This window comes from Tyto alba, unplaced genomic scaffold (genome assembly GCF_018691265.1).
Source record: "Tyto alba isolate M040663 unplaced genomic scaffold, T.alba_DEE_v4.0 Super-Scaffold_42, whole genome shotgun sequence".
In the NCBI taxonomy this organism is placed as follows: Eukaryota; Metazoa; Chordata; class Aves; order Strigiformes; family Tytonidae; genus Tyto; species Tyto alba.
Genome location: NW_024881318.1, coordinates 27,957,007 through 27,974,719, shown reverse-complemented (window position 1 = coordinate 27,974,719; position 17,713 = coordinate 27,957,007).

Genomic DNA, 17,713 nt, shown 5'->3' with positions numbered 1-17,713 from the left:
TGGCTGGGTTTTTTCTGAGAGGTGAAATTGCCTCTGTGCTCTTTCAAGGAACCAAGACTGCTGTAAATACCCAAGTGACCAGAGGGAAATATTTTGAGATATCTGTCTTGATTCCTGTTCCTGCTGAGAAACTGGCCCCTAAGCCCCTATATTTGCTGATGGGAGGCAAAAAAGGTGAGAAGACAAACCCTGGTTCTTTTCCACACCTCCCCTCCTCTTGCCCTGGAAAACATCAAGCATGAACATTCAAAAGTATCCAAATTGAGGAAGGGATGGGCTCAAAGCCAACACAGGACTGTGTCCATCGCTTTTCCATTCAGCTCTTCCAAAAAACCAGGATGGACAGTGGCGCTGATACTTCTTCACAGTGCTGGGGTTTCACAATGGAGCCGGCATGTCCCCTGTCCTGGCACAGGGCAGGCAGTGAAGCAGTGGTACCGCCGTTACCCCTGGCCCCTCAGATGTGTGAGGGAAGGAAATCCCCTTCCAACTCCTGCTCATGATGGGCTGAGGTCTGACTGCTCATAACTTGTGTCACCCTAAGGACTATGAATCGTGAAATTGCATGGACAAAACTTATAGTATCAGCTGCCTCAGCAGACTTTGGTAGTTGACCATGAGAATGCAAATGACTCATTCTTTTAATCTGTTTCACATTTGCAACTGTTATTGATTGAATAATATAACACTTGCCTTCTTATTCTCCACCCTCCAGCGAAGTGGCAAACCAAGACATTTTTATAGTGTCCAAATAACCTAAATAAGGCCATTTTGACTCTTTTCAAAGTTTCCCTTTCCCTGTTCTCCTTCCTCATAGTTTTTTCCTCTGCTTTTAAGTCTATAGCTGTAGCTCATGTTTTGTAACATCTGTCTATACATATACATATACATATACGTATACGCATACATATATATATATATATATATATACACATATAGAGTTTAATGTATTTTGTGCATGGCCGGTGTTGCTGTTGGGCCATGCTCCTTCCTCCCAGGAGAGCAGCAGTGCTCCATTGAGCTCACAAGAGGCTCAAACATCACAGTACCTTTTTGTCCACTTCTTGCTTTTTAGTAGGTAATGATGGTGAGCATGAGTTTTTCCTTGACTTTCACACTGCCTTTAGGAAAGCATCTAAGGTATTATGGTGGGAATATAGAAATGAATATGAGTGTCGACATATTAAGGAACTCCATGCTAAAGGGAACTAGTGGAATGTTTTTTTCCCTGCAAAATGATGTGAGGGCTCAGAGTGACTTTTCCTCTCCTATGAGAATTCCCCTCTTTTTCTGTGTAGGTGCATGACCCAAAATCTTTCTGGAGGTGCTCTGAACGCAGAACTCATTTCCAGAAACCTGAAAGAGTGGTAACACCCTCTGAGGGTGAAGAAGCCATTCAGAAGTCACATTTCCCAGCAGGGAGTACATATGCTATAAAATCCTTCAGTATAATAAAACCAGGTAGTAGAAATGCCACATTGAGCTGTCTCTTTTTGATGTTGAGCAATTACCTAATGAATGGTGTCATAAACTGGCTTTCTAATGTGGGGGTTTATGCCTTCTTCATGGCTTAATTCTCATTAATTATCAACCTAAGCTTTTCAGATTCATAGGATCTAGTACCTGGCAGGAAGGGCTGAGAGAGTCAATAGCTGTGAAGTCCTGAGGGTTGTGTCTGGCAGTCTTGAGGCCCCTGTCTCTGCAAGTCCCTGTACACAGGCAGGCAGCATGGACAGGGGCTATTTCTGCCTCTTTGCAAAGGGATTGTGTAGGATTACTGTCATGCCTGAGTTTCTCCCGCTTGCTCTGGTCTGAATGTGCCCTTGGACTTACTCAACCAATTCTGTGGCTAACCTGACCATTTCTGCTGCCCAGGAACACAGAAGGCTCCTTCCACGTCCCTGAGGCCCCATCATTACCTGCATGGTGGACTCAACTCTTCTTTTCCTTGGCTATTTTAGTCAATGGAGATTATCATCTATGCAAGTTCAGTAGCTCCTGAAGGGTTACAAATGACAGTTCCTGCCCTACAGACCTATGTGCTGGTACATGCTAAAACAAGGCAGGTAAGGACAGAAATTAGGTGAGAGCGAAGAGAAAGAATTAATATACAAACCAAATACAGTGTAGCTGTCTTTGGGTAGCTGAGTACAAAGCTCAACATCTGCTTTTTTTGCCCACATCTGTGGGCGATGGAAGAAATATTAAACTGCTGTACTATTCACTCCTAATCCTGCTCTTTCATTAAATGTCACATGATTTGGTTTTGCAATAGGCAAACAAGACTAAATCAAAAGGAAATAGCTTTGCAGAGTCTGGTTTGCTTATCAGAGAAACTGGCTTGCTCTACCTTTAAACGAGCTTGTGATTTATTGTGTTTATCTAGCAGATAGTAAGTTGAAGCAACTTAAAGCAGTTGGCCAAGAAAATCCCCAGCATATTGTACTTCTCTAAAGTGGAGAAGACATGTGCAAACATGAATGAACACCTCTTAAGACCTTCTTCCTGGTCTTGCGCATTCCTGCACAGAATTGCTCTGTTTCACTTGTAGTTGAACTGAATAAATGGCCTGTCTTAAATTACGTTTTGGATAAACTGGGTGTATAATGTAGCCAGTCAGCTTTAGTGTTCATGACTGTCACTTGTATAACTGTGCAGCATGTTTCTTAGGCATTGAAAGGTTCAGAGACATCTCACAAGGACAATATATTCTTATAAACAAACAAAAAAAATATGGTGGAGGAAGATGGCAGGGAGGAGAGAATTCAGGGCTTGATAGGCATATTGTCTATGCTGTATAAGTGTTTCAATTCTAAGGGCAAAATAAGGGGAATCTATTCAGGTTTTCATTGTCTTCTGCATCTCTTCAAAACATTTAGTGATAGTAATAAAGGGCAGAAATTATTCTACTCTTCTGTCATACTTGGATTACTTCCTTCCCTAAGACTCAGGGGAATGGAGTAGCTCAGTTTCTACCACCCTTTTCCCAAAAATGTTTCTGCTTCATAATGGCAATGAGTAATATCCACTTTCCTTGCATGAAGTAGATCAGTGTCCCTCTCCCACCTCTGCAATTACATTGTCTGGCACCAGGAGTGAAGGCAGCAGCTCTTCAGGCATTAAAAGCCACATCCAAAGCATATCAACATATCTGAGCAGTGTGACTGTTGTCAGGATTTGCAGTCATTTCTCCCATTCAAGGCCAAGATCAACAGTCTGGCAGAAGTATACAGAAAGGTTGTACTTAATGCAAATCACAGATCTATAGCATCAAAACTTGTTCCACACAGCATTTCCCCTGCCAGTCCTCTCTCCAGTCCTGTCCTCTTTCCCTAGGCCTCACAACTTTGCTTCTGGTTTGACAAGATTTCTTCTTTTGTTGCTCCCAAACCACCCCAGATCCTAGGAGCCAACTCAACTGCTTCTTCGTTCTTCTCCTTGTCCCACCACTCAGAAAGCTATCACTGAAGGTCACAGATATTACCGTCAAGGTTCTTTATCATACTAAACTGCCTCTTTTCCTCATGGTGCATGGGAAAGGTCAAAAGCAGTGGCCTGTCTTTCTCCTCCCAGGAAAAGGCCAAGAGCACAAGCAGAGCTGAGCCCTGCACAAGTGCAAGGAAGTCTTTCCATTCTTTGTCTTTTCCTCCCCCCTCCCCCTGCCAAAAAAAAGGCCACATTATCAGAATCAGAGCTGGAATAATAAAGCATCTTCTGCCTTCCATGAAATCAAGCTTATATCTGTCAGTGCTTAAGTCTCAGAAAGGGTTAGTTTCCATGGAAAGTGTGAGTTAAAAAAAGAGATGGATAGACAAGAAAAGAGAAAATGAAAATGTTGTTTGCTTTAGATGTAAGATCTATACATCACTTAAAAACTGTTTATAACCTCTCACTGGCCCTGGTTCTTCAATGCATTTCAAGGTGTATCTGCTCATGTCCGTAGGCAGTACTCCAATACCCAATCACACACCAGATGCACTTGCCTATCTTGGGATGAAAAGCTTTAAGAAGACAAAACTGGTGAATCTGATTTGCCTGTTTTGACCTCCTCCCTGGTGCGTCCTGTCGCTTTGTTCAATAATGTGATCCTTTTGGAGGATCTTTGACCTAACCTGAAGATGACTTTGGACTTTTATTACTCAACACTTAATATTTTCAGCTATGTAGCTGGTTCTTAAAAATTAGTAATATTGAATACAAGTGCAGAAGCCATGAAAGAACCACAGGAAATTTGTACCACATTTTCTTGAAGCACTTGCAAAATCACTATGAAGAAGGTCTAAACCAAGCACTCTAAGTCTCATTGTGTGCTATAACAATTGGTAGAGCCCACAGTGAAGATTCAGCCAATTCCTTCATACCACAGAGGATCTGGGACTCTGACTTAACAGGTAAGAACCATAAAGTGTGTTCTTCACCTAAGAGCTCATTAGAAAGAGTGATGGGCATGCAGGCAGTTGGCATGGCAAGAAGTGACAAGGTTTATGCTCTGTGTGACAGTAGGGTGAGTGACGACTAGTCTCATTTTGGTGAGTGCTCTGACTGATTTGATAGGAAAATGAACCTACTGACAAGCAAAATTGTTTTACTGAAAAAGCTTTTTGCAGCACATGGGCCTCAGAATCATAGAATCACAGAATACCAGGTTGGAAGGGACCTCAAGGATCATATGGTCCAACTCTTCTTGTCAAAAGCATGATCTAGACAAGACAGTCCAACACCCTGTCCAGCTGAATCTTGAAAATGCCCAATGTTGGTGAACCCACCACTTCCCTTGGGAGATTATTCCAGTGGCTGATTGCTTTCATTGTGAAAAATTTTCCTCTTGTGTCCAATGAGAATCTCCCCAGGAGTAACTTTTACCCATTACCCCTCATGTTTTCCATGTGACGCCTTGAAAAAGGGAGTCTCCATCTCCTTTGTAGCCACCCTTTAAATACTGGAACATGGTGATGAGGTCTACCCTAAGTCTTCTTTTGTCAAGACTGAACAAACCCAGTTTTTTCAGCCTCATATGACACGCTTCCCAGTCCTCTGATCCTCTTTGTGGACCTTCTCTGGACCCTCTCCAGCCTGTCCACATCTTTTTTGTATAGTGGGGACTAAAACTGCACACTGTATTCCAGGTGTGGCCTGACAAGCACTGAGTGTGAGTGGGATAATGACTTCTTTGCTGGTGATGACCTTGCTGATGCAGACGATCATCCTGTTGGCTTTCTTTGCCACAGCAGTATGCTGTTTTCTCATGTTGAGCTTCTTGTCCACCAGGACTCCCAAGTCCCTACAGCCAGGTAGAACCCAGTCTGTGCTGCACACCTGGGTTATGTGTTCCCAGGTGCAAGACCTTACACTTGTCCTTGTTGAACCTCATAAGGTTCTAGTTTGTCCACTCTTCCAGCCTATCCAGGTCTTCCTGCAGGATGGCTCTCGCTTCCAAAGTGTCCACTTCCTCACTCAGTTTGGGATCATCAGCATACTTCATCAGGGTACACTTGATCACACGATCCAGATCAGTTATGAAGCTATTAACAGTGTTGGGCCCAATACTGATCACTAGGGGACCCCATTTGTGACAGGGTGCCAGTTTGAAAAGGAGCTATTTCCCACCACCCTCTGGGTGCAGCCTGTCAGCCAGTTCCCCCACCACCACACAGACCACTTGCCTAGACTGTAATGCATCAGTTTCTTTAGGAGGAGGCTGTGGGGAACCATATTGAAAGCCTTGGAGAAATACAGGTAGAAAATGTCCACTGCTCACCCCATATCAACAAAGCAGGTTACTTGGTTGTAGAAGATAATCAGGTTTGTCAAACATGATATGCTCTTGGTGAATCCATGTTGGCATTTCCCATCACATACTTTCTTTGATTTGTGATAGCCCCCAGAAGGATTTGTCCAATAACTTTCCCAGGGACTGAAGTAAAACTCATGTGCCTATAATCTCCGCCTTTAAGCCCTTCTTGTAGATGGAGGTGACATTAGCCTTCTTCCAGTCTTCTGGGCTGTTCCCCAACATCCACAACTTCTCAAAGATTATGGAGAGTGGCCTTGCAATGACATCAGCCAGGTCTCTTAACACCCTTGGATGGATATTGTCAGGGCCCATCGATTTGTAGGGGTCAACTGTAGCTCCTGTAATAATTTGCATACCAACACTTACTTCACTGGTGGTGGGTCTGTGTTCTCATCAACCTGCATTTTTGTTCCCAAGACCTGGGGCCCAAAAGTGCTGGTAAAGACAGAGGTGAAGAAAGTGTTGAGAACCTCTCCCTTTTCCACATTTTTAGTGACTAATTCACCACTTCTGTTTAACAGCAGGCCAGTATTTTCCTTCTGTTTCTGTTTGTTGTTTACATACCAGAAGTTACAGTGCAGTTTCCAAAGCTTCATAATGCTACAAAAAATGGAAAATTATAAGTCAGAAATTTGAAATAGCATAAATGCATATTCCAGTGGAATAGAGAGGTGGTATTGTTTAGCTTATTACTTGCTTCTGGCATTGTGCTTTTGCTAAACAATAGTGTAATTACTTCTTTAAAGGCCTGCGCAAATTGTCTGTACAGTTGTAGAGCAGGGGATGCAAAGCATTAAGAAAAGAGCACAGAGAGGATCTTCAAGGTGTTACTCCAACTTCTCTGACCTTCTCAATGTAATACATCACAAAGCTTGAACAAAACATGATGAGTCTTCAAACTGTCCTGAGAAAAGAGCCAAAGTAAATGAACATAGTGGGCCAAACTCAAAGGTATGTTTGAAATAACCATGTTTACCCTGGCTCTCTCACATGTGGCTGTCTAAATGGAGAATCGGACTCCTTTGATTTTGTCTTCTTATCAGCAAGTGACTTGAAGCCCCTACACACCACCTGAATTCAGCCAAATCTATCTAAACGCGCATAAGGCTCTTTCATAATGCTCCGGCTACCTGTGTTAACATGTCAAGCATTATTCTTTGAATAGCAGGCACTGGCCACAGAGAGCTTTATTTCTCCTTTTTTTTTTTTTTTTTTTTTTTGTTTGACAGACCTTCTTGAAGCTAATGTCAGCAGGTAAAAACATTCTTCTCTGTATTTGAGATTGCAACAGCACACTTATACTGACAGGGAGGCAAACCTACTTTGGTTGTATAGTATTTTTCCTCCTAGCACGATGAGAAAATGCCAATGCTACCAGCGTGTTGAGGTGCACTCAGATGGGGCACAAAAATGCTGACGTTTTGCTTTGCTTTTATATGTGCATTACCATTTTGTCAGCAGTGCTACAAATAACAGAGTATTTGCGGCAGTTCCGGTTTCCTCCATTTTCAGGGTAAACCCTGATGTTCCTGGAAGACAGTCTGTTTAATTAGGTGGATCTGACCTGCTCTTAAGAAATGTGGGGAGGATGTGGGGCAGGAGATTTTTGTGGGCCCCAGCTCCCTGCAAAGAGCAGATCTCAGAGATCACTGGTGCATGAGGCTGCTTGGCACAGCAGCCAGGCTCGGCTCTGCCTCAAGCCATGCCTGCGCTCAGGCTGTGCTGCCAGTGTATATCATTCTTGTTTAGATATCCACTGATTCTGCAGGTGGAGAACAAAACAGAAAGAAGCTTTTTTACTTTGATTCCAGTTTTCTCTGCTCATGGCCCAAAGCAGAAGTGTTTTCATTCATTTTTCAGAAACCTTCTGAATGTTCCTTCCTTACAAGAGTTGAAAGGACAAGCCTGGCTTTCATGGATGTTTAACCACTTGTGACTGCCTTGCAGAGATGCTTTTTCAGATGGATAGAGGAAGCAATATGAGGCTGACTGTGTCTTCAGTGCAGATAAGTGAGCACATCTGCTATTCCTACATAGCACTTGCCAACGTTGGCCCACTCTGTAATCTCTTGTCATTCCAGCAGTCTCTGAAGGCAGAGATTCCCCCTGAAGCAGTGCTGTCACTGTGGGTGCCTTCTCAACAAGGCCAGTAATTTCTCTGGGTTAGGGTACTTGCCTAAGTATTTGCGGAGTATCAGTATCAGGTTTCTTTTGGTGAAGTGATTAATTGTATCAGAGGAAGGCACAGGAAAAACTGAAACAGGAAAGCAAGTGAAGGCATGCAAAGGTACAGATTACAGCAGATCCTCAAAACATGTGTATAACAATAGATGCAGAGCCTAATGGACAAAGCAAGGCTATGTAGATATATATCTAGGACAAAAATGCACAATAAAACCAGCAACAACAAAAAACTAAAAATACCTGGAGAGAATGTAGATTATGACCAACCAGATTTTCGGACAAGCCTCTAATTTCTTTGTCTTTAAATCTTTAGCAAACTGCTACCTCTAAGCAGTTCTGTATAAGTGCTGAATGTTAACATATTTTTATTTAATCAAAATCCAAAGTAAACAATCAACCAAACAACAATCAGATAAACAGTCTGCATAGCAGGCCTCCAAGATAGGAAAATTTAGGCTGCAAGAACAGCTACGAAATGCAAATTCTATGGCTCAGTGCTCCCCTTGCCAGGGGACAAGACCCGTCTGTCAGCTGTCCTCAGGGCAAACCTAAGGCAGATTTTCTCATCATGTCTGTATCTTACACACTGGTTGAAAGATAAAGGCAGACTTTCCCCCAAGGTGCGTGCCTTACTGATGCAAAGGTCTTGTAGTCATGGTTCAAATTCTGTGCAACACTGCTGGTATACAAAATTTGAACCATAACTATAAGACCTTTGCCATACTCTGCACTGTTGAATCTAGGAGCACACAGCAAGAACATACCAGAGATGTCATGACAAGATGCAGCCTGAAGTGTGGGGGTATTAGCTTACTCCTAGGCTATGCTGGACTGCTAATACAACTAACAACCCAGGCAGAGGTAGGAAATAATGCAGAGATGTTAGTGTCTGTGCAAGCACACAATGAATGGCATTACATACGTGGCACATTCTCTTAATTCAAGACAAGACCTACTCAATGAATGAGCAAAGGAATTAGAAGAAGCAGGGAGGACATTCAAGCAGCAGTGATATGGAAGTCATTCTTGCAAAAGTTAGCACACAGATACCTGGGCATTTAGCAATGATTTGTGGTTTAATTGTATACAAACTTGTCAAATAGGTTAAGCTAAAAAGGTAGTACTACCTTACATGTTCTAATTAGATATTTGCAACCAGAATGGGCTTTAGGCAAAGGTCTGAGATCACTCAGAAGAACAGCCTTAAAGGACACTGCTGAAAAACTGTGAATTCAAAAAGGACAAAGTGAAGAAAACTTGAAGGTATCTTTTGGGCAACAGATCAAATGGATGCTGGAGACTGAGGTGGGAGGATGCACATAATAACAGAGGAAATGGCTGATATCTTGCACTATGAGTGGTATTAAAGGTAACATCTAAAAATTTGAACTTGGGAAGCCAGGTGAGGATCATGAAGAGAAGTTTTATTTGCTCAGAAAATCAAGTCTGGAAGATGATCTCAGAAACTTCTTTATATGTCTGATGTGTTTTTTAGATCTGTAGCAGAATGCTGTAGTGGGCATGTGTGAAGATGAAGATCTAAAGTTTTAGGAATACAAACAGAAAAAGAGAGCTGAATGCTGCTGATGATATGTAGGAGTGAGCGTCAGCACTTTCACACTGCTTAGATGTTAAAGTGAGTGGAAGGAACATTGTGAATCTATCAAGAGATAAAGAATAGGAACAGAGAAAAAATTAAGAGGGAAGTCAAAGGACTGTGTTTTGACAGTACTAGGTCATATCTTCAAAGCATGTTTAATGGTGCAACTTCACTGATGTCAGCAGAGCTCATCTTGTTTCCCACAAGCTGAGGATCTTAGACTGCCTAAAAGAGATGTAGGTTAGAAAGTGAAGACTGAGAGGACAGACAAAAGCTGTAATAGTTTACTGCATGAGCTGTGGCCTCTCCAACATCAGAGGTCTTAAGGAGCAGGTTAGACAAACTAGTGGCAGGATAGACAGACATAGGTGTGGCTCAGACTGCCATGGGGCACGAGGCTGGACAAAGGTTTCTGCACATGTAGTTTGAAGAAAGGGGATGCAAATAGGGCTGAGGACACGGCAGGTCAGTTTAGCACCAGATGACTCGAGTCCAGGTCTTTCCAAACACAGCATGGATACCTCATGCCAAAGTTATTGCTAGGATAAAGCCAATAACCTGAACAAAAACTTTTCCTCTCCTATGGACCTTGACCCGCAGAAAACTACTCTCTTGCCTGTATTTTGTCCCACAGTGACTAAGAGCTGGCAATAAAATCCCTTCCTCTCATTGGACATTAAAATCTTCCTTAAAGCAAAGAAAATCTAGATGAATTAGACTGCTCACAACTCAAAGCAATTTCTTGTGGTTGGGAAGTTACATCTGAGATTGACTGGTAAAGCAAATGTGACAGAGACTACAACAATTGCAACATTCAGATGAAAGTCCACCAGTTGCATCCTCTGATGCAAATAGATTTAGTGAAGGACTTCTTTCAAGGGAACTCTACACATGCACACACACACACACACACTTGTCATTTGGAGGTAGCATTAACATTCATGTGAAAATTTTTTTTTTTTACAAGTAATTTGTATTGCCTTGGAGAAATCCAGTTCTTTTTATAAAGCAGGAGAAAACAAGCTGCTTTTATCTGAGGTCTGTTTTGCCTGAATGGTACTGCTAGTTCAAAGTGAATTGTGAGGACTGGAGAGGGAACAGAAAAGCTCAATTTTTTTCATAGACATGCACAAGTTCAGACAGATGCAGTTCAGAATAGGTAGCTGGATTGCAAGCATAACTGTGTCCCAATTCTGACAATAAAATATTTGTACGAAGTTGTCAAAGTATAAAATACACACCCTGTGGAAAAATTCTGTTACCAAGGACAGTTAAGGCAAATGTTGAGGAAGTAACTTGGAGCAAAAAAAGAAAACAGCCAGTTTTCTGAGTTGATTTATTCTGTTTTAATGCATTTACTTCCAGGGATCCTGACGATACATGCCTGGTTTTACTGTGTATTTACTTTATCATAAAAAGACATACAATGAGCCACAAAGACTTGAGCCACATGGGGCGGATCAGGATCAAAAGTTCCACAAAACTCCAGGGATTTTCTAATTCAAGGCTTTACTCTCTCCTATTTCATACAGAATAGCTAGATTTGGGTTCCAGGTCTGACTTTCTTCATTTACAGGGAAATATTTGACTGAGTGGTTTTCCTTTGGTGTCTTCTCCCAAGATATCACCAAGAGAAATTAATGCAAGCTGGCATGTATCAGAGGTAAAAGAATACAGAAAAGTGTAGGAAATATTTGTAGACAAAAGATTTAGTTTAGAGTGAATTTTATCAGTGCTTGCAATTCAAAACTTCATTATCAATATTGTTTTTGTCTGAGAATTTTTGCAGCTTTACTCTGACAAGTCCTAATCTGGGCATAAGAGGAGAGGAAACCTACATGTGTGAGTAGACGGAAGTCCAACCCCTCAGCCAAATGCAGTCTCTTGGTTGAGTGACTGAGTGAACAGTCAATCTCTTTATACAGGTTGATAGAAAAATAAGGGAATTAAGTGGCAGGTTGGAAGTATTTTGGGGAGGAAGAGGTATCCCTGGTCTCCATATGGCTCTTGGCTATCAGGAGTTTCCCAGAGAGCTTGTTTGGGCAGACACCTTCCCTTTGGGTAGTGAGTCTAAGAGCTGGACTGCAGAGGCTGGTGCATGCTACCCCTCTTCTCTCTTTGTTGTTCCCCATGCTGAGAAGGTGTGTGTTGTGGGCCCCGCTTCTCCTGCCCATGGTCATGCTAACAGCCCACTCCTCTGCCCAACCTGTGGTGTGGAGACCTGCTGGCAAGGCCAGTGCCCACATGCCCACCCATGATAATCCATAGTTCCTCCATACACCCTTGTCCCCCTGAACAGACACAGGACATCCTTCTGCAAGTCTTCGTCTGTGCCCTGGGAGTACATAAATCCCACTCATCTCAGGCAATTTCCTCCTCAGCCAGGGTCACCTACATGGTTTTAAATTGAGGGAGGACAAAAAAGCCTTCAAAAAGGCTGGTTAATATGGGAAAGAGGACCATTTCTCTTGGATGGGAGCCCAGATCTCTCCAAATACCACTGGGAAGAGAGAGCAGCACAACCTATTCTGCCAGGGTGGCACCTGAGGGTCTCCTCCACTTCAGACACACTTCCACATCTGTTCAACATTCATTGCTACATTGCAGTGGGATCATGTGGACAGCGGGGAAAAGGTTTGTGTTGATTTCTTTGTTCCCTTTTCTTGGGCTGTGCAAGATGGCAGTGACATTTCCCTTCCTTGCTTGCGATAATGAGCACGTCACCACGAATGCTGGCCCCAAATCCCCACCACGTGCTTCTCACAACGAGCACGAATTAACCAGTGTGGAAGGAATTCTAAATATCAGGAGGGCTTCTAGGCTAACAGCTCATGTGCAAAGTTAGAAAAACCATGAAAAACTGAAAAAAAGACATTCCCTGCCTTCAGTAGAGCATTACTCAGTCATAAGATATGTACTTCTGAGTTTCTTTTGCTCCCCTGCCAAGACTCTGAGAGAGGGAAAATCAGGACAGATACATGAAAAGAAGAATAAAGTATAACATAAAGAAAAGGAAAAAAATCCAGCATGTCTTAGATGAACCTTAACTCCCCACCACTGCTGTTTACCCTCTGACGTTTTGCTAGTGATGGCAATAGAAAGTATGTGCTTAAACTGTATTTCAAAAAATTGACAGCTCCAGAGCATCTCCATTTTCTCCCCTTCCCTTGTCCTGTTGTGTAATTGCATGTCAGGCCAGGATCCAGAGCTGACATCACATTGCAGAGGACTGCCCTGGGTCTTGCATAACCTTAAAATAGGACAGCCACTTGGAAAGTGTTTATGTGCCATTAGAGAGGTTGCTCTTCTGGCCACTCTACTGCATTAGGGGAGCAGAGTCATTATAGACCTGGCAGAAATATTAATTGCAATTGCATCATTGATGTCCACCAGGAGATATTTCAGTGGGCCCTGAAACTTCAGGTCGTGTTCCCATCCCCCTAGGACCAAAACTCTAGCCATGGTAAGTGATTGCAACTGACTGCAGCGCTGTTGCGTGTTCTCCCAGGAGGGTTTTGTTACCTCAAAATGGTTTGCAATTACTGTGGTGGGGCTATCATCAAAAAGGTGCCCAGCAGACTGCACACAGGTTCAGGGTCTATGCCCAGCATGATATCATTTAGGTCTCTGTATAACAGCATCCCTGCTTGCCAGTTGTATGCTTACTGGGTCCAAAACCTTTAACATGCTTGGTCTTGCTGGCTGTTTTCTATTTTGCAATAGATGGTAGCAACCTGTAGAAATTCAAGTGTGAGGGAACTAGAGAGAGAGTAAAATACATGCAGCTCTGCTTGAAAAATGTGTCTTTCTCCTCCCCATTTCCACTGTGACACTCAGATCCACTTTCCTGCCCTGTAACAGGCAGAGACCAGGTAGACACTAGCTCTAGCACATGATGATTTCTCTACCTCACTACTGGGAGTAGTCCTGAAGTAAATTAAGATTATTAGATACTGATGAAAATTAAGAGCTACCAACCTTCATCTACCCTTAACACTGCCTTTCCCCTTGAAAGGAAGGATTCAGTACATGGTCATGGAAATGAAACACAGCAGATGGGTACACAACTCTTGCAAAATGCATAAGTAACATGCATCTTCCTCTAGCTCTGCTTTCAGGCTGTCTCTTACCTTCCTGGACCCTACACGTTTTGTGGTGATTGGACACATGTACCTTTTCATATGCCCAAGAAAGACTGGTTGTTATTCAGAAAAGGAAGAAAACAAAACAAAACAAAACAAAAAAAAAAAAAACAAAAAAAAAAAAAACAAAAACAAAAACAAAAACAAACTGACAAAAAATAAAAAGGAGAAAAAAGATAACAGAGACAATCCCCCCATCAGCTGAGATGAGGCTAAAGCCTCTACATCCTACATTGCAATTTAATCTCCTTGTACAGGTACAGATGAACTCACTGTAAATAGTATCAAGAGAAAAATGACTGCCTGCTTCTCTTCCAAGTGTTGCATTTTGTCCCTTCTTATTTAGCAGGGTGATGGTTATTTTTAGTGTATTAAAAAAGATGTAACACTTCTCTGTCTCATTCTCTTCCTGTATTGTATCTAAAAAATTTTTAAAGATGACAGCTACCAACATTCATTAAGTGAAGATTTGTTTTGGTAAATTTGTTCCTGCCATAATTATGCTGACAAGCCCTCAACAGAAAGATCTCTTCTGAAAACTTTGAGTGAGATGCTTTGATTGTACATTTAGGCTGAGTGAGAGGAATTCTGTTTTACTGCAGAAACCTTTCATATACTGCAGGCTGTTGCCATTCTGATTCCATATGGTCCCAGCAATTCTCACTTTCTTAGCAGAGCAAGTTGGGGCAAAGAAAAATATTGGGCAATGTATTCTCCAGCATGTCCCTGCATTTTCTCTTTTTTGGCCACAACATTTCTACTTTGGCAGGAGCAATGAAAATGCCTTTAAAATGGATGAATTACCGCACCACAAGAAATCAGTTCAAAAACAGTTTGCCCCATGGATCCTGTTGATTTTATTACCATCTGGGTCACTATAAAAGGTCAGACTACCAAAAAAGCCAAACAAACACAGAATAGCTTTGGCTTACAGAGCTACCTTTAGCTGGTTACCCACAATGGCGTATAGGAGTTATGAGGGCATTAAGTATCTAAACAAAGTATTTCAGGCTCAGTAATTTTCAAATAACAGCTGATTTTAATTTTTTCTTTGGCATTTATACACACATCCTATTGCAAGCTTGATTCATTTCTTTTTGCACTGGAAAAAATGTTAAAGCTAGAATGGGAAGTCAAGAATGTGGGAATTCATACATTGCGTGCATATGTGGTTTAGTGGTGTGTGCCATTTGTACACATCACTTACTGGGGAAGTTAAATCACTTTTGGATACAAATTTAAGCAACTGCTTCCAAAACTCCGCCAACTTCAAAACTTTGAAGTTACATTCTCCACAACCTGTTATTGTAATATTTCTTGCCAGCTCAAAACAAGCACCATTTTCTGAAGCAGAGATTTTTCTTCTTTTGCTCTGCAGGCCAAAAAGTGATGGTCTTTACTTGCACTTACAGACTGGCTCTCCCAAACTGGAATTGACTGTCTTGTCTCTGTTAGGAACACAGTGGCTCTTGTGTACTGAAGGCTTTTTTTTTTTTTTTTTTTTTTTTTTAACTTCTCAGACTTCCTTCATCATCACTGATGAAAATTAATGCAGAGCTCTTCCATTCATTTATGCAGTTATTAAGGAAGCCTCAGAGTTGTGGACACACACACAGGGCTCTGATGGTCTCAGCGAACTACTGTTCCTTTGTGGTGGGTGCCTAGCTCAGTAGTGACACAGAATTTACATGACAAGGAATTAAAAAATATCTTTAGCGCTGGCTTCCAGATGACTGACTGAAGAGCAGGTTTCAATAAAAGGAGTCATAACTCATGCACCAGTTTGCAAAACTGCCTCCTGTTTCTGGGAGGAACAGCTTTCTGTTTACTCTTTTCAGGCTGTTTCCTATACTGGGGAGAAACTGGGCACCATAGGAACTGGTGGTCTGTTTGCATTGGGAAGCCGGGGCTGCCCACTGAATCTGCTGTTTCAGACGTCGATCTGCTACAGTTGCCCTACCCACTGGTGGTCCCTCAGCCCACTGGTCTTAGGGACCTCATGCCATTGCACAAACAACCTTCAGCAGGCAAAGCCTTAGGGTGGCGGTGCCTGGTAGGCCCTTGTGCTGACATGAGCTGGGAGGGTGCTCAGCACCGTGGAGCAGTCTTCTCTAGAGCTTGCTGAGCTTTGTGACCTCCTCAGCGCACAAAAATTGCTTCACCACAGAGGTTGCTTCCACCAGCAGCTCAGTTAGTGAAGGGATTAATTTTAAAGCTTATCTCCTCTCCTTATGTTAGTACCTCTCCAGCTGTGTCCAGACCCCCTTGCCTTGTGCCTCCACAGCTATTTCTGAACATTTGAGCTTTTTAGTTCATTTCACCTTGTTCCTATTACAAAAAAGTCCCGCTGATGCAAAGATTACCTCTCTAGGGAAACTCATCTTTACTCGACAATCATTGTCACTGTAACCTTCCCAATGGAATTTAATTATGTGCTTGTGATTAAGCAATTATGCATTATCAGGAACAGAGTAAATCAAGCTTTTTATCTCCACTAACAGGGTATTTCCTGTGAGTGCTCCTGCCAAAAGGACCTAGGGGAAAGATGGGACGATTTTGCATGTTATGTAAGTGTGTTTATTTAGGGAGCCTGCGGCATGGTGTGTTGGATGCATCCACCTCTGCTCCACCTCCACCGTGGCTGCCCAGCTCTCACCCCACATGGCCAGGGGACACACTGTAGTGAGTGGTTGGGTGTCTGTGAACCACAGCTGCTTTTACAGCATGCTGGTGACCCTGCTCAGAAGCAGGCAAGTCAGTTTCAAAGATGCTATGCACTCGCAGATAAAATTCCTTGGGCTCAGTCGGATGGCTGCCCTGAGTAAAGGCACTTTGTTTGCAGAGAGGGGGATCTCGGAGCTGCCGCAAGCTTTGCATTGTAGATAAAAGAGGAAAGAGGCCACCCATGCTCTCACTCTGCATTCAATTAGCTTGCTCACTGACAGGCTAGCACTGCAGAATGGATTTTCCCACTGATTGATCTCTTAATGTAAATGAGCTCTGGTTTTAAACTCAAACCATACATACTTTTTTCCCCTTGGAGCTGTTCTTCTCTCAGATTCTACTCAGAGTGTACTTTCCCTCCAGCTAAGATCTGTAGCACCATGGCTGTTGAGGGCCTTCATTATCATTATTTGTATAAACAGCCTTGAGATGGCCATTTGCCTCAAAATGTCTTTATTTATTCATTCTTTTTATTGTTTCTCCTCCTATACTATTCGAGAAGACTCTGAAAACTTGTCCCATGCAGCTCTTTCCTCTTGTTCCTCCAGGCTTTTTACACACGAATAATTAATATATAATATGTACAAAATTTTTCCATATATGTCTACAAAAGCATGACTAACCAATAATAGTGTTGTTTTGAGCAAACTGAAATTCATTCACCTATTATAAAATTTAATTTTAAAAAAGAGATTGTCTTTTTCTGAACAGAATATATGTCTCTGTTTGGAATATTTATCTTCTTTGTGATTCACATGTTCCCTATTGTCTTTTCAGACCTTGATCAGGAACTTTGCCTTCTGTATCCACAGGAATAATTGTTTAGCGCCTCACTTCTCCAGAGCCAAAATGTCACCAGAACAGAGTGTTTGGGATTTACAACAGTAAAAAAAGTAATAAATACAGTAGAAGCTATTAAAAGTGCTAAGGTCTACTGGGAAATGAGGCTTAGATTCTTTTACACAATTTATTAGCAACAGGTATATATAAGAGAATTAATCTGATATAGGATTTTAAGCAGAATAAGCTTTAATGAAATTACATGCACCTTCCAAAGCAGACTGGGTCAGTACTTCATGACCCAAAATCTCTTTTCCAAAGTCTAATTTCTGTGTGCTCAGAGAAACAGAAGCATCTAGATAACATGGTAGAAAGATATTGATTCTGAATAATATTTCGGTTGCCTTCTTAAAAAAAGGAAAAGACAAATCAACTTTTTAAACTTGTTGTTGTCATAAAATTTAGATTTTCCTTAGCCAAGTACAGTAT